Source organism: Petromyzon marinus, chromosome 22, assembly GCF_048934315.1.
Source record: "Petromyzon marinus isolate PM22_M1 ecotype Great Lakes invasive population chromosome 22, UKy_Petmar_22M1.pri1.0, whole genome shotgun sequence".
NCBI lineage: Eukaryota > Metazoa > Chordata > Hyperoartia > Petromyzontiformes > Petromyzontidae > Petromyzon > Petromyzon marinus.
In genome coordinates this window covers 14471571-14495525 of record NC_133688.1, presented here as the reverse complement: position 1 = coordinate 14495525, position 23955 = coordinate 14471571, and the positions used below count along the sequence as shown (strand labels likewise).

Below are 23955 nucleotides of genomic sequence, written 5' to 3'. Positions count from 1 at the left end.
ACGTAGATGTATAAACGTAACAGTGCAGCCCTGGAAATACTTGCTCATGCAACGGTTGGTGGAAGGGCCTTCACTAGAGGGAGTTCTAGAGAAACCCTTTAGAGGGTATTTTCAGATTACATTTAAAAGCTGGCCCAGATGCCTTGGAATAGGTTGTGAGTACCCCCATTTTATCCCACCAACACACGACATGCCCACCAACTAATTGTGAGCATTGACACGTAGGCATTGTTTGATGTGTGTATATTAAACTTATTTCGCACCTTACATAGCCAACCGTGCTAATGCGGGGGAAGGACAACAAACTTAAACAGAAAAGGTAGCTCTAAAGAAATAAGTTCGTCAATCTCGATGATTTGAAAGTGCATAGCTGTAGTGGCTTCCTAATATCGGAAGGAAGAGCGTTCCAGACGGCCGTCTTTGTTCGATGGCTAGCCAAAAGCCGCCTCTGCGAGGATGACAGGATACGTTTCTTGTCTCGTGCAGCCACCATTACCACCGTGTCTGGTCCACACAACGATGATTGCGGCTTTGCACAAATCAGCATCGCTTGAACATGAGACATTGGCATGCGCGAGGGCACATCCAGTTTGACTGCTTTGCTGCTGCCGCTGGCTGCTGGCGCTGGCTGCTGGCTGCATCTTCAAGTGGCGAGTGTGATGTGTGTGTGTGTGATCGCAATCGTTACGGGCACACGCGAGACCCCTCTCCGAGAGTCATGTTAAACAGTGTGTGTGCGAACAACGGCCTTCATTAGGCAGGTCCTGTTTCCAAAATAGCAGATGGGACTATCCCCAAGGTCACGTTAGTCGGATGACCAGAAAGTAGCATAACAACAGGTGCTGGTGCAAAGATCTGACGGTGAATTTCGAAAAAAAGCTTAATTTGTTTTTTTAGTGGCCTTAATAGTTAATAGATAAGGGTCGTTTGGGTTGAATTGAGATATTTTTTCTCATTCTCTGATTATTGTTGTTGTTACACACAAGTGTGTTAATTATTGTTTCAGTCACGTGTAAAGCAGGGGTTGTTTGCTTCATAAACAAATATCGTTAAAATATCTCGCTTGCAGATAAGTCTTTTTTTTTTACTGGAACAATATGCGTTAGGTGTTCCCAAGGGAGGCAATTATTTTACGAAAATTAATAAACATGATGCATGGAAATATGTAAGGCTGTTTTGACAGTAGAATATATTTTTTACCTCTGCATAAGTTTCGTAAAAGCTCTGCTCCGAATGCAATTTACAACATTTTAATTTGCGTGGTGAGAAAAAAACCCCTCAAACTATTACCTTTAATTCTATGTGTGTATTGCAACTCGGAGCGTGCTTATATGACAATTTGCCGCACTTAAAAAAATATAATTTCACATCATTAAATCAACTATTTCAGGTTACCAGTGAGTTCACAGAAAAAGCTACGGTTCATTAACGTGGGAGAATCTAATTATTAGCACAAAAATATCACGGGGCTTTAAAGGCCCTAATTACTGCCAGAAAAAATATCAGAGACTAAATGGACTGCTTCCTTATCCTTTGTTTGGCGATCGAATCGACAGGAAAACCACTTCTGTACTTATTAATTGCGGCATAACGGTCGGTACATGTCGAAGGAAATGTGCTAATAAGAAGCTTTAACCATGCAACCTTCTTAATAAGGGCCCAGCACTATCTTTTTTTTAAAGCATCAAACAGGGAACCGTGTTACTCTTTCTGACTGTTGCGCGTTTTTAAAGCACACGTGATCTGCGGCTAATGCGTGCGGCACATTCGTGCAAAGTTTCATGGACAAACTGGAAAGGCATATTTGAAGGCCAATGTAGCATGCAAGATTAATGTCAGCGGAAAGCGGTTTCGCAGGTGCGAGGTACGAATTGCTCTTGGGATGAATGTGTTACCTGAATATCGCATTACAGGCATGTTTCAGAGCTTTTGAGGTTACTGTGCGTAACCCTTCAAATTTAACCTCAATTCGCCCCCCCCGCTTTTTAAACATTCAAAGTAACACTCGCGGTTTGCAAAATGTCCTGTAAAGCCATAATGGATAAATGTGCGGTCTTAATTGCTGTCGCTGTAGTAACTGAGGGCATACCTTATCAGCTGTCGCTCCACCTCGAGCGGAGACATCGGTCGACTATAACGCATTAGCCACTCGGCAATGAAAAGAAACTGATATGTCATTTACTCTCGATGCAGTCTGCCATGTGCAATTATATAGTTCATTGCCAGTGCATTGAGTCGTGCGGCGAAATGTTAAAACTTGGTTTGATGGCCAAGGAATATGTTGTGGTGAGCCACGGCCGTGACTGCACCAGAGTCAAGATGACAAATGTCCTCTTACTTTATATTCTTGGTTCTTTCGGTAAAGTCACCACGTAGAAGGGAAACAATACAATAATACAAATATAAAACAATTAAATTCTCACGACGTTTCGACTGCAACACAAGCAATCATCATCATCAGGTGTGAAAACCACAGCAATATTTTAAAAAAATCTAATTTTCTTGCTGTGGTTTTCACACCTGATGATGATTGCTTGTGTTGCAGTCGAAACGTCGTGAGAATTTTAGTGTTTTATATTTTTATTATTTTATTGCTTCCCTTCTACGTGACGTTACCGAAAGAACCAAGAATATGAATCCCTGCAGTCACGAAAGCTTTAAATCAAAAGTCCTCCTACTTTGTTAGCACCCTAAGTGTTGCCTGCACCTGCATGCACTTTACCGGTCTTTATACATCAGCAGGGATCTTAGCAGTGATATGCTGAGCATTCCATTTTAGGCAAAGGTTTTGCTTTGTGTTTAGTTAGGTCTCAGGTTGGATTAAGAGTTCTGCGTGATTGGGTTTGACGGCTAAGCTTACATTGCCGATGCGACGGTTGTGCTCTCAAGCAATATTCAATTTTGAGACGCTGTTTGTTGTCGGTAATGCGGAGGCCTCTGCATAGAGATATCCTCACGTGCCCTCTCCCAACCTCAAGTGAGCAAATCACCAATGACCCATCAGCAACCGGAGCAATGCCAGGTAATTCGAAGATTGACTTTAGGGTCTGGGTGGGTGGAAATTGTAGGGAAACATTGAGCTTAAACTTTTGTAGGTCATATCATACTATTGTTAGATAAACTGGTCTCCAGGACATCAAAATACTGCAAACTGTTTGATTTAGAGTTTCATTTACTAAGGGAAAACACCATTAACCTGCAGCTGCTGCACATGGCTGATTGCAATGAACATACATTTGTACAAAGAAAGTATTACAAAATGCAGTAGAACTCCAGTATTCCGGGTTGATGTTAAGGCACACGATTATGAAGATCCTCTCATCCGCGAAAAAAAAAATACATGAAAAAATCATAGAGAGGAGTTTTCAATCTTGAGGCTCCTCAAATTAATGAATAAAAGAGGATTTTATGTTGAGGTCTTTTTGTGGTGGCTTGGTCTAAAAAGTGGGAAAGAGAAAGTAGGTTTAGTTTGAGCCAATTTCAGTTATTGAAGTACAAAAGTTTTCGGGAATGACTGTGAAGTCAGCCTCAAAATCCATTGTCCATTTAAAGATTCCCTCGCACCGGCCGGTCACCACAACATTTGGGATTCACAGAGAAGAGGAGGGGGCAGATTTTTTGGAAGTTTTACTGTAGCTGGTGTTGATGGTTATACTGTACACGGATGACGAGTAGGTATTTAAAAGTAAATACACTTTCATCGCGTGTTACATTTTTGTTCTCTTTTTTTATTTTTCCAGTTGATAGATAAAACATTTTTTGTATAAAATGTATGCTGGATAAATCTACTGAGATCCAGTGCCTTGTTTACAGGGATGTTTGGTCTTTATTTTACAGGCTAATGGGGAAGACTTACATGAGGATTATCCAGAAAGGGGTAATTGGACAGGCCACTGTTCTTATTGACCTGCATTGGGATTTAGCAAGGACACTGAGGGTAACATTGCAGTTCTGTACCCGGGCAAGCATGCCACGACATCTATACTGTCTATGCAATTCTCAATTAAATATTTTACATTTGAAATTACAATGCCAACAGGAAAAAAAATGCTCGTTGTTGGGAATATGCTCCCCATTTTTGGGTTAATCCCAAAAAAATCTGAATATCAGGCCTAGATACGACATTTGTAACCATATAAAAAAATGTTTTGGATGATTCCAAAAAAGGAAATGAATGTCACTAATAATATGGCGTTACATCATTTTTGTTCCTGGCAAAAATGGTGTCACGTGGTATCAGATAAGCCCGAGGATGCATACATTTATAAAATATCGTAAAGTATCTAAAAATGCTCCTTTTCAATGCAATTATTTTCATCCAAAACTCATCCAAACTCGGTTCTATTGATCTTTTCGTATGGCTGGTGTTGATGTAGAGCAACGACTATCATTTTGCGTTGAGGTGGTAGAGCCATATGATTGCGTCAGGAGCAGCAGAGTGGTGCATCTCTATGGCGACGCCTCCCCCGTATTTGTAAATCGGGCACTGGGTCGTTATATAGGTTCCACGGTTCTGGGTGACCACAATCGCACACCGAAGGGTTTTAAAATTTCCAATTTGTGCATCAAGGGTCCGCATCTGCTGCCATCATGGTTTGTGCAGATGCCCTCAACTGAGCTCTTGACACTGCCTCGTGCAGCAGCTTGTCCTTGAGGAAGCGCCTCCATTCGAGCACCGGAATACCTTCAACTGTCTTAGATTCTGAGATTCGCGATCAAATTTCAAGCTTGTTGTGACAGCAGCCACGACACATGTATGGTCGACAAGATTTGCAAGAATTTGTACATTCGTATTTCATATAAACATTCATATTTTATTTGGAAATTATCAGTTTCAGATGTCTTTGGGTTAATTGTCAGAAATGAACAAAACATAAAAAAAGTTGAAATAAGTAGCTGAAGTTTTGTTTGACCTGATACAAACTTGTTCAAACTGGGATGGAATGTAGGAGTGGTTTCTTGACACTTTAATGCTCTTTGTGAGAAACAGCTTAGATCGCATGTCCGTTTGCTTAAATGACTCATACAGGCTTTTGGCTATTTGCTTTTACATTGCGTAACATCAAATCATTCCCTATTCCTGACTGACATAGAACTTGCAGAGATTTTAAGCCCATTTTCGAGTGACTTGCCGGCGGCTAAACAAACATTATAGGCAATAGCATGACAGACTGTTCGCCCAACATTGCAGGGCATAATGTGGCCTCGTATATGACTCAATGTTACCATGATGCCTGATTATTGCAAGAAGTGATTTCCTGCTCAAATGACCATTGCGGTGCTGCTCATCTTCTGCTTACAGCCCTGAGCCAATGGTGGAAAATCCACATTCCCATGGCAGCGACGTGTATATCCAAAGGGTAACCAACTATTGACTTCCCCCTAAAGTGTTTCTCAGAGAGATGGTCGGCTGAGTAAACCACACCAGGATTTTAACTCGCAACCTTGTGGTTGCGAACCACTCACGCTCTACCTGTGAAAGTGGATGAAAATATGCCCACGTAGGCATGAGCCCATTTCATTTCTATTATGAGTCATTTAAGCGAACGGACAGTAGCACACCGGAATATCTAGTTTCTTACATTTATAATACTGTACATTGCATAGGGCCTTGTAATGTAATAAGGCTGCTTGCGTTTAATTTAAAGCATTACACCAATTACAATGTCCTTGTATTTTGATGTAACTTGATTCCCCATCCTTCCTCTTCTTCGTCTTCCACGCGTTTGTCCCACTCGCGTGGGGGTGCTCCGCTGTCCTTGCCAAACTTCTCCACGCTGCCCTTGTCCTGCGCCGTCTCTCTTTCCGCTCCTCGGGCCACCGTGTCCGATCGCACCGCATCGACTCCTCCTCCCCCCCCCCCCCCACCTTTTCTTCTGGTGCCTGCCTCTTGATCTCTTTTCCTTCCACTTGCATCACTTGCACCTTCTCACCCACACAATGTTCCCGTTGTCTCTCGACATGACCGAACCCGCACCAGCCTTTTCTCTCTCATCTTCTTTGTGACTTCTACCACCTCGTGTCTTCCTTTTACTTCTTCATGTCTTCCTTGTGAAACCCAACACAACATCATCTTCATTCCATATCCTTCCCTTTCACATTCATCCCCCCCCCACCCCCTCCCATCACTCTGGGAGGCCGCAGGATTACAGGAGAATAAAGGAACTTTATTTCATTGACACGAACGTGTCGCCACAATCCTGCTTCTTGCTGTGTGTTAAGGTGGGGTTGTGTCTGCACCAAGCGCCTATGGAATACAGCAATGTGCAACAGGGTCAGCCAACGAGAACCTCAAACAGTAATTAAGGATTTAGATAACACCAACAACGCCTATTAGCAATAATAGAAATGAAATGGGCTCGTCGTTAGCTGCCCTTGCGCTGCCAAACAAAATAACGCAGTTAAGTATCCTTTTTGGTGAGCGTAGTTCTACATGACAACAGTTAAGCGCCATGAGATACTTTTACGATTTAACAGAGGTCCCTAAACAACAGCCGTAATGATTCAATTGGCACGGACAACCAGGTTTCTGCACAAGCTATTCTTTTATCTGGAAGGTGCAAAGTCGTCACCGTCATCAGCCGTAACCAATAAATCGCTGGATGAAGACCTTTCCAACCCCACCACCACCTCTCGTGATCCTGCGATGTAATAAACCAGCCAGCACCTACACAGGGAACAGGCTTCATCCCCGCATTTCCTCTCAGATGCGGGTCCTTTTTTGGCTGAAATTGATAACACTTTACAAAAAAAGAAACAATTCAAACGAGATCATACAAATGAGAAACAATCCTTGATTTGAACCCACGACCCAGAATTGTGAAAACGTATCAAACTGCCCGGCAGTGTGAATCGAGTACGTGGCTAATATATTTGTACAGTCCAGTGGCACGTATTATATTATTTATAAGTAAAGAAAAGCTTAGCTTACATAAAATACTGTGTTACGGATGAACCCAGATCTGGATTAACTAGCGTATTATGCTAAGCGAACTAGGGAGAAATTCCCAATTCTTTGTGTAACACATCTTCAGATTTCCCAAGAGCTTGCCGTGATGAGCCCTAGGATGGAACGAGACATGGTGGACAACCTGAAATATGTTCCTGGCTCTGAGTCCAGTGTCCGCTTCATCTGGGCCTGGAAGTCTTCTAATAACCTTAGTTTAAGAGTCAGTATCTCCGAGGTGTTCTTAAAAAGTCGATGATTCCTTCTGAACCTTTTAATGAAATTGTCACAAAATATATTTCTTCAATTATTTTTTTGGATTGGGCTGATATAAATGTCAGCTTGCATGAGTCTATGCAGTTATATATATGTTAACTTTAACACATACGAAAAACCACACTCAGCCAAAACGATTACACACTTGAATATATTCAAATATCTAACCGGCACAGAAGTGTAACTAATGGATTCACTGACCCAGTCCACATTTTACAATTTGCAATTCAGTCAAAATTCTTCATTGTCACCCATGGGTTTTTTTTGTGTGTGTATTTATAATACTCGTGAGTCCATGAGTGAGAGAGTTGCTGCTGCTGCTGCTGCTGGAGGTCCTGCCAGATTTCTGAGCCAAACGGGCTACAAATTGACCAGCCTTCGCATGCTGCTGCAAGTGTTACAAATCAGCGCAAGTGTGACTTCAAAAAAACTCGAAAAAATGTAGAACAGCTTGAAATTCCAGTGAGTGCAATGCACCCGCTGTGCACTAATGGCAACTTATACAGAGATGCACTTTTGCCAATTTTTACATGGATGAATGGGGGGGATATAAAAGAATATATAAAGGATTTTATTGTTTCGTTCGTAAATTATTTGTATACTGTTTGTTGGTATTTGAGTGTTTGCTATTACATATTTTTTCCTCCGCAGCACCAGAACGCATTTTAAAACACCGCCGTCTGACTCAACCTTTCCGATTCACAGCCCTTAAGTCGCATTATATGATCTCCCCAAAGAACCGAGGGAACACCTGGGCCTGTGTGACTTACTCAGACCAGGTGTGTTGCATTAGGATGGGGGAAAATCCCAAAATGATAGGGGGTGGGAGCAGTGGTGGTAAAACTCCAGGCGTTTCTACCTGGCCGAGGCCATTTAGCAAAGCAAAGTGGTGATTTGCTGGAATTTACGTAACGTCAGCTCAAGTGGCGTATCCTTGCCAATAACCTATTGGTGCGCTGTCTTTTGATAATTGTGAAGTGGTAAAGCTGCAATTGTACTGGCATGCCGTAACGCACACAGTACTTGTGTAAAAGCGCTTTCACACACTCTCATTTTTATACTCTTTGGTTCTTTCAGTAAAGTCACGTAGGTAGAAGTTCCACCGCTGGATCATTTTTTTCCGCCTGAGGACGACCGCTTGTATTGCGATCGAAACGTCGTGATGTATTATTTTTTGTTTAATTTTATTTTTCTACCCACGTATGGATTCCTGCAGTCACTAAAGCTTCAAATCAAGATTACACTCTCATTTTGTTTTCCGTTCGGAAATAATCAAGACATTGTTATGCCCAGTGCTCACGGAATGTAAGCAAAAGTAAAATAAAAATTAACCGCGTGAATTCTTAGATGTCTCTTTTAATTTCAATGAATGTACATTAGGAAAATGCTCGTAAGAGACGCAGGTTTTTGTGAACTCCGTGGTATCTGCATTTCAAATAGCGTGTAACGGCATTTAATTTAAAAGCCGCGCATAGATTGGAGGAGAGTAACAAGGTGGATTAAATTGCCTCCCTCCAGTAACTTGTGCTAACAAGTCTATTTAATTCAACTGCACTCCTCCAGACATAAGACTATGGTTTAATAGTCAGGCAAAGCACCAAATCACAGATTCTCTCTACCAGCCATTACTGTATTTACACAGCAATCAATACACAGTTAGCTTTCCATCAGTGTTGCCTATTCTTAAATCAATAACTCAATTAAGCCCCGGTGTGAGCATGCGGTGTTTTAGCTAATGGGAGTGTCTTGTGTGTGACACATCTGAATTTGTAACTTTATAATGAAATTTATTTCATAAGCCGTTATAAGTAATCTTTAGTGGGGGGAATAAAACTTTAGTACTGACCTCAGCTCTCTGTTAAGCAGTGCAGCAGGCTAATTTAGTTAATTCTAGGCTTTTGGCCAAACGTTTACGGTTCTTTAATTTACCCCCCCCCTGCCCCCCCCGGCAATGTCGCTCCCAGAACAAGGAGAATACTGTACCAGCTATGGCTTTGAGTTTTAAAAGTATTTGACATGCGGCACCGGGTACGGTTAACCTCTTTGGAGCGTTACCTCGTCTACTTTAAAATGATTTGAAGAGGGCTGAGACGAGGTGCGCGCTCCCCCCTCCCCCTCCTCTCATTTGGCTCTGGATGCCCCATCCGTGCAGTGGTGCTCCGGCATTAGTCACGCCTCTCTGGCGCGCTACGCGCCGCTCTATTTCATAACCTTCTCCTTACCTCGCATTAAGCAGCTCCGACGTGCATACTCCTCCATTAACCCCGGGAGGAGCAAAGCCACGCAGCCACCCCCCACACACACGACCCATCCATGCCCTGAGCAGCATCTTAATTTCCCTCTCGCCGTGTTTGTGATGACATTCAGCAAGAGGCAAAGCAAAGATGGAAAATGCAGCAGCACTTATCATTGTTGAAGCTAAAACGCATACAAATCAATGGGCGTTGTTGCGGAGGATGTAAATAACAGAATAAATGAGCAGGCATAAATCAGCCTCCTTCCCACTTTTGACTCTCCACATAAATATATAAAAGTCTTTTTTACACATCCCATTGGCCGCATGGCCTTCTGGGAGTGCATTGGTTAACTTAAATGGTCTTGACAGAAGCTGTGTTTGAATGTGCAAACATACATTTACCGGTGCATGTTTAGTTAAAGAATCTTATAATTTATTAGCCACCCTAGTGGATCTGGGGTACCAGCGACTTTCTATAAGAAGGTTGCAAGTTCAAATCCTGATCGGGGGTTGATATAATGATTGCCAGGTTGTGGGGGGAGCCAACGGTGGTTATCCTAAAGACTCATCCGTGCCATAGAAATGTGGAATGTCCACAACTGGCTGAGGGCTGCTGAGCAGGAGATGAGCCCTGCCTCAATGTTCATTTGAGCAGGAATCAAATTGACTTTGACTCGGGATTAATTACACTTGCATACTGGAGGCAATTTGGAAAATATTTTTTACGGGGGGACGCGTGAATAACCATTTCCTAAGCGCATTTGGCCAGCATTGAGTAGGAAGCATAACTGCCTTCTCAATGCCTGTAGTGTATGGGCTGATCTTTGACTTTTCACAAGTAAACATTTCGTAAAATTTCAAGCTCATTTTCACGTACGTTGTACAATTGAAGGCCAATTGGCGATATTTGAGCTTTGATTGTAGACGTGTCTTGGTGGCGAGCAATGTCTAATGCTCTTGGAGGATATGTGGGGGGGGGGGGGGGACCCGAGGAATATTGGTTTGTAGCTGCAGGGCAAGCCTTGCTTGCTTCCATTCTTTGGGGATCTTTCATGTCCTGTGCATGGCGACGACATCGGCTTGCAAGCCACCGTTGTCCACAGTGTTCCCAGGGCTCTTTAATAACTCGGGCCGTAGGCCGTCATATCTCGGTGCCTTGTTGGACGTGGTGTCCCCGACCGCTGAATCCACTTAAATGACCGTCGAGTCAAGTCAGTGGATTTGATTGGTTAACGTATGGTGCTCGTTAGGTAGTTATCTGGGTGAAGTTTTATCAACAGTAAAAGGGGATGGAAACAACTTTTAATCAAAGGGTGTGTTTTTTTTTTAAAGCCATTTATACACCCTCTGCTGGAACAACGATTGCGTATGCTGTGTCGGTGATGGGAAAGATGTTTGGCCATACTTCACCATTGCTGGGCAGTGCAGGTTTGTGAATAGGGGGATTGCAACGGGAAAGTGTCACTCACCGCTGATGTTAACCGTGGCTGGAAATCGAACTCAGGTTGCAGGGATTCATAGCGCGGAGCGCGGAATCACCACGCCTTTCGGCTCCGGCCATCAATAACTATTGGTGTATCGCTCGCTAAATGCGCAAAGGACTTCTTCTGCTCACAAATAGGAACGCGGCCGCCCAGTTTAAAGCGTAATAATGAGGTAATTCCCAGTCTCTGTCGTTCTTTGCTTCCCGCCCTCCCTCCCTCCCTCGCCCACTATCATTAACAATCCTCTCAGCACACAAGTCACCTCCAGAATGTTTTCAACGGGGGAAAGTTGGCACCCGCAAACAGCGCGGCCGTTGTTCGGCGTGGCTTCCTTGCCGTGGGATGTGCCAGCCCTCTGCCAACACTCCCGCTGTTGTCATTCGATGGCGGCGGCATTCACAGCTGCAGCAGCCCTAATTATCATTTTGATGGGCGCTCAATTATTGCTCTTTGCTCAAACTGTAACACGATGATGATGATTATGGTTGCAGCTGCACATATTTGCTCCTCGAAAATCTGCCGGTACGAGTTAGTATATACTTTTGCAATGAAGCCAAAATCCCAGCGATCGCACTATGGTTTCATGTATTCTTTAAGCTAAATGGCAATGCGCTCCAAATGCATTGTGAAGTTAATTAGGACTCTGAGAGCTAGTAATGAGCAGATGTTGCAAGTGAGCCCAAGAATACACGTGTGTATGTGGGGTAGCGGTAGTGTAGCGGTTAGCACGCTGCGCTACGAACCCGGCTACCCGAGTTCGATCCCCGCTCATGGCCAACACCACTGACGATTAACTGCACCGGTCCTGGGCCTCGCCTAGGTAGACTCAGCCTCAATCGAGTACATGGTGTGGTATCACCTGATGATGACCGTTTGAGTTATGGTCGAAACGTCGTGAGAATTTTTTATTGTTTTATATATATTTTGTTATTTTGTTGTTTCTCTTCAACGTGACTTTACCGAAAAAACTAAGAATATGAATTACTGCAGTCACGAAAGCTTTAAATCAAAATTTACATGGTGTGGTGTTCATATTCTTGGTTCTTTTGGTAAAGTCACGTAGAAGGGAAACAATAAAATAAAATAATAATAATAAAATATAAAACAATAAAATTCTCACGACGTTTCGACTGCAACACAAGCAATCATCATCAGGTGTCAAAACCACAGCTTGTGTTGCAGTCGAAACGTCGTGGGAATTTTATTGTTTTATATTTTTAGATTATTTTATTGTTTCTACGTGACTTTACCGAAAGAACCAAAAATATGAATCCCTGCAGTCACGAAAGCTTTAAATAAAAAAATGGTGTGGTGTGTTAAAACATCGCCACTCAGGATACAAAGGCGACCGGGCGTGGTGCTGGCCACACACCCGCTCGTGTGCTGTGCCGGCCTTCATAGGCGCTCGCAAACAGCACTCGCCCCGACAGTCTGTTAAGTCTATACGGGGATCTTTTAGTCTTTGTTAATCAACCGTCAAAGGTGCATCCACGCGCATGCATAGCCCTTTGTCGGTCTACTGCTGGATGAGGCCATCTCCACCCTGTCACCTCCGGGAAGTGGAGGTCATTGTACCGTAGTTCGCCACGCTGCTCAGTGTGGGTTGGTGAAGATGGGGAGCGTAGAGGTACAATACAACAACGTAAATTACTGCACTTACCTCCGCTGCCCTTCACCGTTGCTCCACAGCCTGTAACGCCTGTTATGCATGACGGTTGCCCATCCCAACGTTATCGACGCTCAACGAACGCCGCCTAGCTCTCAGGATCTGACGAGATGGGGCGTTTTTGGAGTGATCAAATGCGTGCTTCTCGGTCACGTGTGTATCCGTGGTGAAGGTTTGCGAATTTGCCTCTTTTGTTGCTGCGTCGTGGGTGCGGTGGAGGTTAGAAAGGAAATAAAGAAACATTAACAACGCTGATGGAAATAATTACACTCCTCAAAGTTCCAGCCGGCGGGGCTCTCATCAGTAGTCCTGACAGGTCCTTCGGATGCATTTGTGCACAAAGGCCGACTGCTATTCACTCGTTTGCCAAACAGCGTGCTTCATTCCTTGACCAAGATCGTCTCTGCCAGAAGCTGCAGGTGTTCATAGCCGGGCATTAATATTTCATGAAGATTCCAGCTCATTTTCTAGGGATTCGGAAAGTGTTTTGTAAAAAAAATCAATGGCTGTAATTACAGCTCCCTTCCTAATTCCCTGCAGTCGCCAAACGCAATTCTCTTCCTCGCGGTTGTACGCGAGGCATTAGTGAGCAAATGGAAGGACGCATAAGGTGTACTAAGGCGTATGAAGTGTGCCCTTTAGCAGACGTGCGTGCATATAGCTTGATGTCATATTTTTTGTATGAGTGATTACAAGCAATAAATGCTTGATGCTTTGTATTGATTATCAATTATAATCTGCACCAGCGTTTATTTTTTGGGCACCATTTTAAAAAAGTTTTTATTTTATACAAATTGTGGATTGTTTTTTTTTTATTTTGTTCATATGGGTAGCCACATTCCTATAATCATAACCAGGTGAGGGAGCATTACGAAGTCGTGTTTGCTTTTTTCAAATTAAACCTGGAGGATAAACGGACAGCGATGAGAAAACAATTCCTAAACATTTGGCTTTGTATTAACTGCAAAGAATTTCACGTGAAACATTTCAATAAATACAATCAACTCTTGTTGGTTGCAACCGAACAAAAATCTCCCTTTTTCGAGACATTTAGAAAAGCTGCCGGCAGTGCTTTATCTAGATAGAGCTAAGTGTTACGTAGATATGCCTAAGTGAGCTGCGCCTGTCGTTAACCAACAAAGCAGACTCTGGGGTTATACGATGTCGAAGACCACCTTTCTTCTGACAATTAATGGGCATCCACTGGCGACCGATCATTCCACACAACCTTGTACGTGAGAATGATAGGGTCTTTGATGAATGGAGATGCGGGGTGGGTCCAAAGCATTGTACCTGCAAGGGCGGGCATGGACAATCAATGGTAAAGTATAAGCACTCCGGTCAGATTAATTATGGATGGAGATGTTTTAGATATCACCAGCTGCAGAGTTAGATATTTGTGTGTGTGTGTGTGCGCCCACCGGTCTCTGTTACGGCACTCGGTAGGCCGTCTGCGCGAAGCAACAGAGATGCGTGTGGCATTAGACGTCGTTGCCTGTTCTCCGCATTTTGACACATTTTTAGTCTGCCGCGGTGTATCTTCATGTGCACAAAGGCAAGCCATTACGTGCCTACAAAAGTGGACACGTAAAACACCGCCATGGTAACAAGTAAAATATACGCTCCACGACGCTTTAACGGACGATTTTTTTTAAAGCAATGCAATCGTGGACCAAAGGCCTATTTGAATGGTTAGTGACAACCAGAGCGGGTCGGTGTTAAGCTGACTTTGGTCAGTAGTAAATCTACCAGAATGGTAACTATAGCAGCGCTATATCCAGCTGTTGTAACTGCTGTAACTGTTTCTCTGTGTGCTGTAACACTATGCCATATACTTACATGAATCCATGGTCAGTGCTAGCGTTGCCTTAAAATAGGCCCTGTCATATACACACTAACACAAAATGCCCAAGTGTTTACATTAGCGATGATCACTTTTTCATCTCCACCGGTGGACATTCCACATTATCATGGCCATGACCAGTTTATCCACAGGACAAACCACTGCTAACATCCCAACAAGTGGTAAAACCTCAATAGGGATGGTGTGAGGGGGGGGGAGCTCACTTTACCCTCCCCCGAGAGGGTAGTGGGCTCAGTCTATTAGAAGCAAGTATCAATCGGGCAACAGAATATCCTAGCTGATGATGCGTATCGGTTAGACGGGGGGCATTTCCGTGAGATGATTATGTGGAGTCAGCTGATGAAACTACCAGTGCATCAGCTTGTTAAATGTGAATAGGAAGCTTTTAACTAAAGTGATGTTAAAAGAGCTCATTGATTTGCATCGATAAGTGAAATTATTATGGAAACAAAAGGAAAAAAAGAAGCCATTAAATAAGTAACCACTAAAGACAATAATAGTGTAGAAGTCTATAAATATAAAATGTAGGGGGGCGGGTGGCTGGTGGGGGAGAGAAGGTTTGATTTAAAACTGCTATTCAATTTGTTTGTGAAGGTTAATTACCAGCAACAAAGTTGATGAAAGCTTTTCTGCTGAAATATTGGCAAGCGTCGGGAGTTACAATGAGGGACTGCTGGCTCAGACAGTCCCCAGACATATCAAGGCATTTCCTGGGATGGCCAGATGGATACACAACTATATGGAGAGAACATGGGACAACGACAACAAAAATCAATTGTCACGAGAATCAATACACTTCCCACAGTAAAGTGGGAAAGAAAATACCACAGTAGTGTAGTGATGTGTGAAAGTGGCCTGCCAAAGCATAGGCTGCCCAATAGAGACAGGAAGGCCTTTTGGCCTATGGCGGTGCAGTTTCCTCATCCATTTTATCACTCAAAAGAGACTTGCCTCTTGTTTTCGTGGGCAGTTTTTATGGGAAGAATGAACACTAGATTTAACATATATATTTTTAATGGGTTTCTGTAATTTTAAATAAGCTTTCAATGGATTAATTTCGCTGTGGTTGCTCATGATGCTTTGTCTCTCCTTTCTCCTCTTCTCTCCCTTTGCCTCTCATTTGCATTCCTCTCCTCTTCCACTACCACACATCCCATCCCTTCCCAAGATAAAATAAATATATATACATATGTTTAGAACTTTGATCAGTTCTTAATGCATTTTGGCATTTTTTCAGAGCATTTCAAAATTCTGTTTGCTTTTGTCCCAGATTAATAGCAGGTGAAAAGCTGGCGTTAATACAGTAAAATATCCTCTTTTGGCCCAGCTTTGCACATAAACCAGCACGATTTCGAGAAAACCCATTGGCTTTCCTACTTTGTACAGGTGCAGATTTCTGCTGAATATTTGCAGTGAGAAGTTCTTTGGGATAATGTTAAAGTGCAGACACATTTCAAATATGCCGGAGCACGTATTCCGGTGAAACTGACACATAATGGGTAAAAATAACAGCTTGTTCTTCCCCCCCCCCCCGGAGCTTTTAGACCATTTGAAAGTTGTCATATTGCTCCGCTGTCTTGAATGAAGAATCGGCGGCTCAGCGGTCGAGCGAGCGGCTCACAATCTGAAGGTCACGAATTCAAATCCTGGTTGACTCAGCCCATAATCCCTCTGGGGGTCAATAAAATTCGTACCAATTTGTGGAGAATTTTAACAGTGGTTCGTCTTTAGAGAGAGTGGGGGGTATTGGAGTTCTTAATATGTGCATTGCCTCATGAAGATGGTCATATGATCAGATGTCTATTTGAGGGTGCTTGCCAGATGGGGCCACAGACAATGAATACGTCATAGAGAAGATGGTTGCATGTACCTTTAACTATGTGTACTGCACCAGCATATGTGCCTTTGCTGTGATTATTGAAAAGCCACTTTGGCCTTCAAGAGTGAGTGCGTACTTCTCCGTGCTTACACTCAGGACGCAAAAATTTGGTTCCAAGAATGTACGAACTAGGTGCGGTTTTTTAGGTGGCTTCGGAAATAATAGGGGTAGGTCTTTTTTGCGTGAAACACATCAAGTTGTTGGGCTGTAGCGGCCTGCATCGGCTATGAAGCCACAAAGAAATTCATCGGGCAAGTGAAAGCAGCAGCAGCAGCAGCAGCCAAGGCACACACAGTCAAGCTGAAGGAAGCAGGAAAAGAAGATAAAGGTGGGTGTTGTGCAAGACACACCTGGATCTCGGCTACAGCTTTGTGGAGGAAGACTGAGTTGAGCAGGACAGAGGGTGAGCAAGATATCACAGGATCTAAGGTGCATGGAGCTCTGCACAGTATACGTAGCTGCTGCTCATAGGCCTGAATGTATTGAGATTAGTTTTGCATGTGGATGGTACGGAAGACTCACTGAACTGTAAGAACAATTATAGTGAATAATACAGTTACAGCTACGTCCGAAGAGGATTCGCTGAACGTTGAGGATCACTATATTGAGAAACTATGGTGACGCATGGCCAGATTGGGGGGATGTCAGCAGGGTAAACAAAACACATTCGCCCTTGCCATAGGAATGGGGAATTTCCACCACTTGCTCAGGGCTCGTAAACATCAGATGAGCACTGCCTCAATACTCATTTGAGCAGGAAATCACTTCGACTTCTGTTTTGTATTCATCTTGCTCCGCTCTCTCGAATGATGAAAAGCCCTGGCCAATGTTGAACAAACCAGGCCTCGAAACAATTTATTGTTCATTTTAACGATGATAGTACACAGGTGTCATTCTTTGCTTGGCATATTGTGGTCTGTTGTCAGTTTATTTACAAAGTTTGCGGGAAAACAGACCTGTTGCCATTGGCAGAATAATTTTCTTTTAAACTCCCGCACACATTCCTTGGTGATAATATTTACACAAGTTCGTGGGTGCGGAGTTTTTTTCCCTGAAGACATTTAGCCTTAAGCTCCAGATGATTAGTGCATGGCAAACACATAGCTGGCATACGATGTTTCTGATGGATATACTGTATGATGTAGTAAGATAATGAGAACAAGTTGTATACCGGAGTGACTTTTCATAGATTACGAATAAAAGTTCAAGACTGCATTAAAAGTAATTAAAATATATTTTTAACACGTACAGTAAATTACAAATTACGTTAAATATATGAAAAACTTTTGCAATGTACTATTTCAAAAGCGCTCTTAAAACTGGCGACTTATTAATTATTTAGCACAGACACAAATTACAGATCCCAGCGAAGTAAGAATCCAGTATATATATTTTTTTTAAATGGAAGCTAAAACCCTTTAAACCTGAGCAATATATTCTCCGCATGAACCATTTCGCAGTTAATTACAGCTGTCACTTATTTCTTTGTCATTGAAAGGATATTCTATGCAGCTAATGACCAAGAACAGCTAAAACCAAGCATCCAGTTTTCCAGCTACAGTACATTAAATTCTCAGAAGTGTTCATTAATTAGGCTGATCACAAGGTGAAGTTAATTACGATGTAGGACCTAATTATCCTCTCCAGCGATAATTAACACTCTTTTAATCTCCCTCTCTTTGTACTCTCACTTCAACCCTGGTGGGACATGAGGAGTAATGAGTTCCAAACACCAAGCCTGACTCAAAACCGCAAGAGAACACAAGGTGTTATTGTACAGCGCATATACATCACAGTTTCTATCCCATGCAAGCCACCGGCACGAGAAACAGTGAGCTGCCCTGTAACCTGTGGGTGAGACATGGGCATGGTGACACGGTTGTGAGGATTCATTTTAGTTTAATACGTTTTGGAATTGATTTTTTTTTAACAGGCCTACATTTGTAATTACGAATAGGTTGAAATAATTGGGCCTTGGATTTTTTTTTGCTTTCTTCTTCAAGTTGAGCTGTGCAGTGTTTTTTGGAGTGAGTCCTATGCACACTTTGTGCGGGTTTTTTTGGTAATAGCAGGTGCAATAACAATGTCTTATATGGTAAACCATTCGTTATTGCTCAGATTTTTCTGACTTGCTTCCAATGGTATTCACACATTCTTTGTGATAAAGTGCAATGATAAATATTTTTTAAAAAACACCTCTCTCTGGTGAAAAACCAAAGCTTTTATTTCGTATTAACCTCAATAGAGGTGGAGAATTAATAAACCATAAGGTTGCACTCATTACACACAGTGCTTGCCACAAATGAACCACTGACCACCACCTCAGCAGCTTTTGGCTAAACCATCGAGCAAAGACGATCACCTAATTGCGCCCTTTCAGATGCGCTTCTGCGGCCGTCTGGAATGCTCTTCCTTCCGATATTAGGAAGCCACTGGAGCGCTATGCAATTGTTAATCTAGATTGAAAACTAATATCTTTAGCACCCGCCTTTTGAATTTAGTTTGTAGTCTTTCCCCACACACCTGTGATTGTCACGATTGACTACAGTGCGAAAGAAGTTCCACATATATACCTTGCAAGCCATACACATAGGTAGAATCATTTATTCGGATGATAAACATTTGTCAAATGGGCTTTCAACCATCACAATTAAGTTCAATGGCTTTCTTTCCATGGTTACATCTCGGGTACCTCCATGTTGACGGTTTAAGCTCTACTGCCTCTGAATGTCACTGCTCTTTGAAGCTACTAATTTTTGTTATTATTATTTGTTTGTTTGCAGAGGGATGCTGCCGTGGTTTAGTGGTCTTCACGCTGGAGGTGGAATCCACAGGGTCGACAGATCGATCTCCCTGCACGGAGTTTAAAACAACGGTGCAAGTTTGTTAAATCACCCCAACCTCTTGTCTGCCCGGGTTAGTGTAAATGGGGTTCACCACTCGCGAAGTTGATCGCTGGGTCGTGTGTGATGGGTTAAAGTGTTTGGTGCACCCACCTCTTTCGAGACGACTGGTCATCGCGGAAGAGTAGGCCAAATACCCTCTGGAGCGGATCTCGAGAGCTGTCCCCCTCTAGCGAGCATTCCTTGATTTCGAACTGCTTTTTTGCGTTTCGTTTTTTGTCCTTCCCCCGCACCTCCGATTCAGCACGGTGGGCTACGTACGGTACGAAAGAAGTCCAACGTCCATGCAAGCAATTGCTGAGCAACACCTTTCATTATTATTATTATTATTGAGCGTGAACCCTCATTTTCGATGGTCTAGCGTTGAGTGCAGTATTTAGAAGTTTGGGAAGTGGAAGGCGCGGGGGAGGGAGTGGGGTAAAGACACAGCGTCCGTGCAGGTGAGATGCACGCTTTGATGTGGTCGTGAAATGTCGAGCCAGGTTTACTTTGTCGCATCGTGAACCCTCGGCATTGCACGCGCGTCCACTGGCGCGGTGCCACTCTTAATGCCGTCGATGAGTCCTAGGGTGGTGCTCGAGTGATAATAAGCTCACATGGCTTCCGCAGGAGCCATTTCTCTCCACCTCTGTTCTCCAGGTGAGTACCATTAAGCTCAATTATTCGGCATTTACCTCCGCACATGAATGCACACACCGTTGCCGGAGCGAGCGATACTGAAATTGATTCTATTTCCTCCAAGTGTGCTCTCTGCCTCATGCGGACACAAAACACATACTGTAGTAGATAATTACGTTTAATAATGGTGGAAAAGCACAATATGTACCGTCCAATGAAAAGGGGGGAAATATATATATTTCACTGCCTCAAACTGCAGCGCAGCATGCACAATCCTGAGCCAGGAAATGAAAACGCACGAGAGGGGGGTCCTTGGCTTCGGACAAACAGGGTCAGGTCTGCAGCTGTGGCCTCTTCGCAACTAATGACTTTGACTGGATAGGGCCGACTCTGACATTAACAATTGGGCCGAGTGATGCAAGGGAAATCAGTGCTAAGGTCAAAATGACAGCTTAAGCTGAAACACATGTGCTATCAGGCGCCGAGTACAGGGACCTCGCTGATTTCGCTAACATTTCTAACAATAACATCACAATTGAACGTTGTTAAAAAAAATTAAACTCGAAAATAGTACTGGAGGGATTTAAAAAATAAAGAACGTTACAAAAAAAACCAAGATGTTTTTGTTTGAAGGATGCCAAATAATATTGACAAACGTTGCATTGGCACATAACCACAAAGCTGAAAAGCTCACAAAAGGAGTGTTATGATATTGTTAACTATGACGCCAATTCTATACTAACCCCATCAGCAACTTTGTTGTTATCCACATTTTGGTGCCATGGAAATGGATCCCTATTGATACACTTGTCAACGAAAGATGTGTAAAGATTTTAAACCCAATCCAGTTGCTCCCAAGCCGGTGGAGAAATGTTAAGAGTTGTAACCCCCCCCCCCCCATCTCGTAGGCTCATAACTATATCCTGGCCTCTGAGTCTCTCACCTTCTGGTTTTGAAGTTTTGGTCCTGAACCCATGCTACTGTCTGAAAATAAATGAGGTGTTATCCTGTTTCCATATGGAGCATCATCACAAATGGACATGCAATGAATAGCGCCAACTCTCCAGCCAGTTTTGTTACAAATGATAATTATTGTTTTATATTTTTATTATTTTATTGTTTCCCTTCTACGTGACTTTACCGAAAGAACCAAGAATATGATAATTATCTATTAAGCACATTGTCTCTCTTAGATCTATTTTTTTAATTCTCGTTGGCAAACTAAAGCAAACTAAAGCAGTCAAACTTTTAATCCACTCTTAGTTATTAAAGATGTACAAAGAGGTGTGGAGCAGTCTCCCTCTCACCCCCTCCCCCTGACCAATGGCAATCCGTGAACTCGGTACGTATTTTTAGCATACACAATTACCATTTTAGTCTTTATCACTGTAGAGTTGATAATAATGTTTCGACATTTTTGTTCGTCTTCACCTTAATAATACTAATAATAAAGCAATTTATCACGCTCACGTTTTCATGAAAAGGCAAGGTTTTCCCATACGCCTAACGAAAGAGGTGAGCAGTCTTCAGCTGTCCCTTAAAGGTAGTGGTGGATTTGCTGCTGCTGCTGCTGTTAGCTGTTGTTAGCGGCTGCTGCTGCTTGCTATTCTACCTGCTGCTTCTGCTTGCTCCTGCTGCTAGCTGCTGCTAGCTGCTGCTGCTGTTAGCTGATAGCTGCTGCTGTTAGCTGCTGCTGCTAGCTGTTAGCTGCTGCTGCTGTTAGCTGTTGCTAGCGGCTGCTGCTGCTTGCTATTCTACCTGCTGCTTCTGCTTGCTCCTGCTGCTAGCTGCTGTTAGCTGCTGCTAGCTGTTAGCTGCTGCTGCTGTTAGCTGTTGCTAGCAGCTGCTGCTGCTTGCTATTCTACCTGCTGCTTCTGCTTGCTCCTGCTGCTGCTAGCTGTTAGCTGCTGCTGCTGTTAGCTGTTGTTAGCGGCTGCTGCTGCTTGCTATTCTACCTGCTGCTTCTGCTTGCTCCTGCTGCTAGCTGCTGTTAGCTGCTGCTGCTGCTGCTAGCTGTTAGCTGCTGCTGCTGTTAGCTGATAGCTGCTGCTGTTAGCTGCTGCTGCTAGCTGTTAGCTGCTGCTGCTGTTAGCTGATAGCTGTTGCTGTTAGCTGTTACTGCTAGCTGTTAGCTGCTGCTGCTGTTAGCTGCTGCTGCTGTTAGCTGCTGCTGCTGTTAGCTGCATCTGCTAGCTGCTGCTCCTGTTAGCTGCATCTGCTAGCTGCTGCTGTTAGCTGCTGCTAGCTGCTCCTGCTAGCTGTTAGCTGCTGCTGCTGTTAGCTGCTGCTGTTGCTGTTAGCTGCTGCTGCTGTTAGCTGCATCTTCTAGCTGCTGCTGTTAGCTGCTGCTGCTAGCTGCTGCTGCTGTTAGCTGCATCTGCTAGCTGTTAGCTGCTGCTGCTGTTAGCTGCTGCTGCTGCTAGCTGCTGCTGCTGTTAGCTGCTAGCTGCTGCTGCTAGCTGCTGCTGCTAGCTGCTGCTGTTAGCTGCTAGCTGCTGCTGCTGCTAGCTGCTGCTGCTAGCTGCTGCTGTTAGCTGCTAGCTGCTGCTGTTAGCTGCTAGCTGCTGCTGCTAGCTGCTGCTGCTAGCTGCTGCTGCTGCTAGCTGCTGCTGCTGCTAGCTACTGCTGTTAGCTGCTAGCTGCTGCTGCTAGCTGCTGCTGCTGCTAGCTGCTGCTGCTAGCTGCTGCTGCTGCTAGCTGCTGCTGCTGTTGCTGTTAGCTGCTGCTGCTGCTGCTAGCTGCTGCTGCTAGCTGCTGCTGCTAGCTGCTGCTCCTGCTAGCTGCTGCTGCTGTTGCTGTTAGCTGCTGCTGCTGCTGCTAGCTGCTGCTGCTGTTAGCTGCTGCTGCTGCTAGCTGCTGCTGCTGCTGTTAGCTGCTAGCTGCTGCTTCTAGCTGCTGCTCGACGTCAGCTGCTGATGTATAGCGGGGATGCAATTCCAAATGATGGGAGCAGCGATGGAGAAACGGTGCAGGGCCAGGACATTCTTGTTTCGGGGGAGTTGAGGGATGTGATCCTTGGTGTCTGGGGGGTTGATTGAGGCCCACGTCTGTGCTCATTCATCTCCTCAAAGTCGGGCTCACCCTTCGCTCTTTGGTGGGCCTCCGTGGTCATTGGCCATCGTCATGCTCGATTTTGCACCGCTCGTTGTAGTCGTTTCGCTAAGATATCGAATGAAACACTTTGCTTGACGAACATCTTCGTCACCGATTGCGTTCACATTGTTACGAGTTGCCCTGCTGTGTCGAGCGCTCGGTGGTTTTCTCACGCCTGCAATGTTTCATTTGTGTAAAAGGCGAACTGCAAAATGCCCTCGTCACATCGTTGTACGAAGTGCCCTCTTAAGTTGTTTTTTTATTATTATTATTATCACAAAACGGTGGGGGGGAGGGTAGGTTTACAAGCGCATTTATTAATTTAAATTTCACATTTTTTTATAGGAAAAATAAAAATCGCCTCACAGCCAACTACCCTTGCAGCTTTATATCAACGATAGTTCGACACAGCGAAAGGCACTGCCACCCTTCAGAAGATGACAATCAGGGCGGTGTGGGTGGTAACTTGTTTGAGATTGTGGACTGAAAATGTCACGAGATTTTTTGACCTGGGATTGCATTTGGCTTTCCACGTCGTTATCCTGAGGGCATATCACTGCCCCAAACAAACTCAAAATAAGTACGTCTGCCCTCAGGGTGTCACTGACCTCATTAAGATTTGTTTGCAAAGGAAGCACTGGTCAGCAAGCTCCATAATTAAACCAAGGGTATGCAAGAATGCGTCAGGGTGAACAACCACAGAATTGGAGCAAACTCTGACAAACCATAATTAAACCAAGGGTATGCAAGAATGCGTCAGGGTGAACAACCACAGAATTGGAGCAAACTCTGACAAACCATAATTAAACCAAGGGCATGCAAGAATGCGTCAGGGTGAACAACCACAGAATTGGAGAAAACTCTGACAAACTAAACTGTCCCATCGTGAATTTACCAAATCCGATACAAAATGTCTTTCAGATTCGGTTGTCAAATTGTCACCGATATTCTAAATGTTGCCCCTTATGTGTGAACGGCTTGTGCTTTTCT

General features: G+C 43.8%; 1 long non-coding RNA gene across 2 annotated transcripts in view; it reads left to right on the top strand.

Annotated features, from left to right (window-relative positions):
* The window catches only part of LOC116944963 (uncharacterized), an 88590-nt gene that overhangs the window by 11525 nt on the left and 53110 nt on the right, over positions 1-23955 (top strand). For both annotated transcript variants that reach the window (XR_012942577.1, XR_004403180.2), the window contains exon 2: positions 19135-19226. This is a non-coding gene — a long non-coding RNA (uncharacterized LOC116944963). The remainder of the gene's footprint in view (positions 1-19134; positions 19227-23955) is intronic.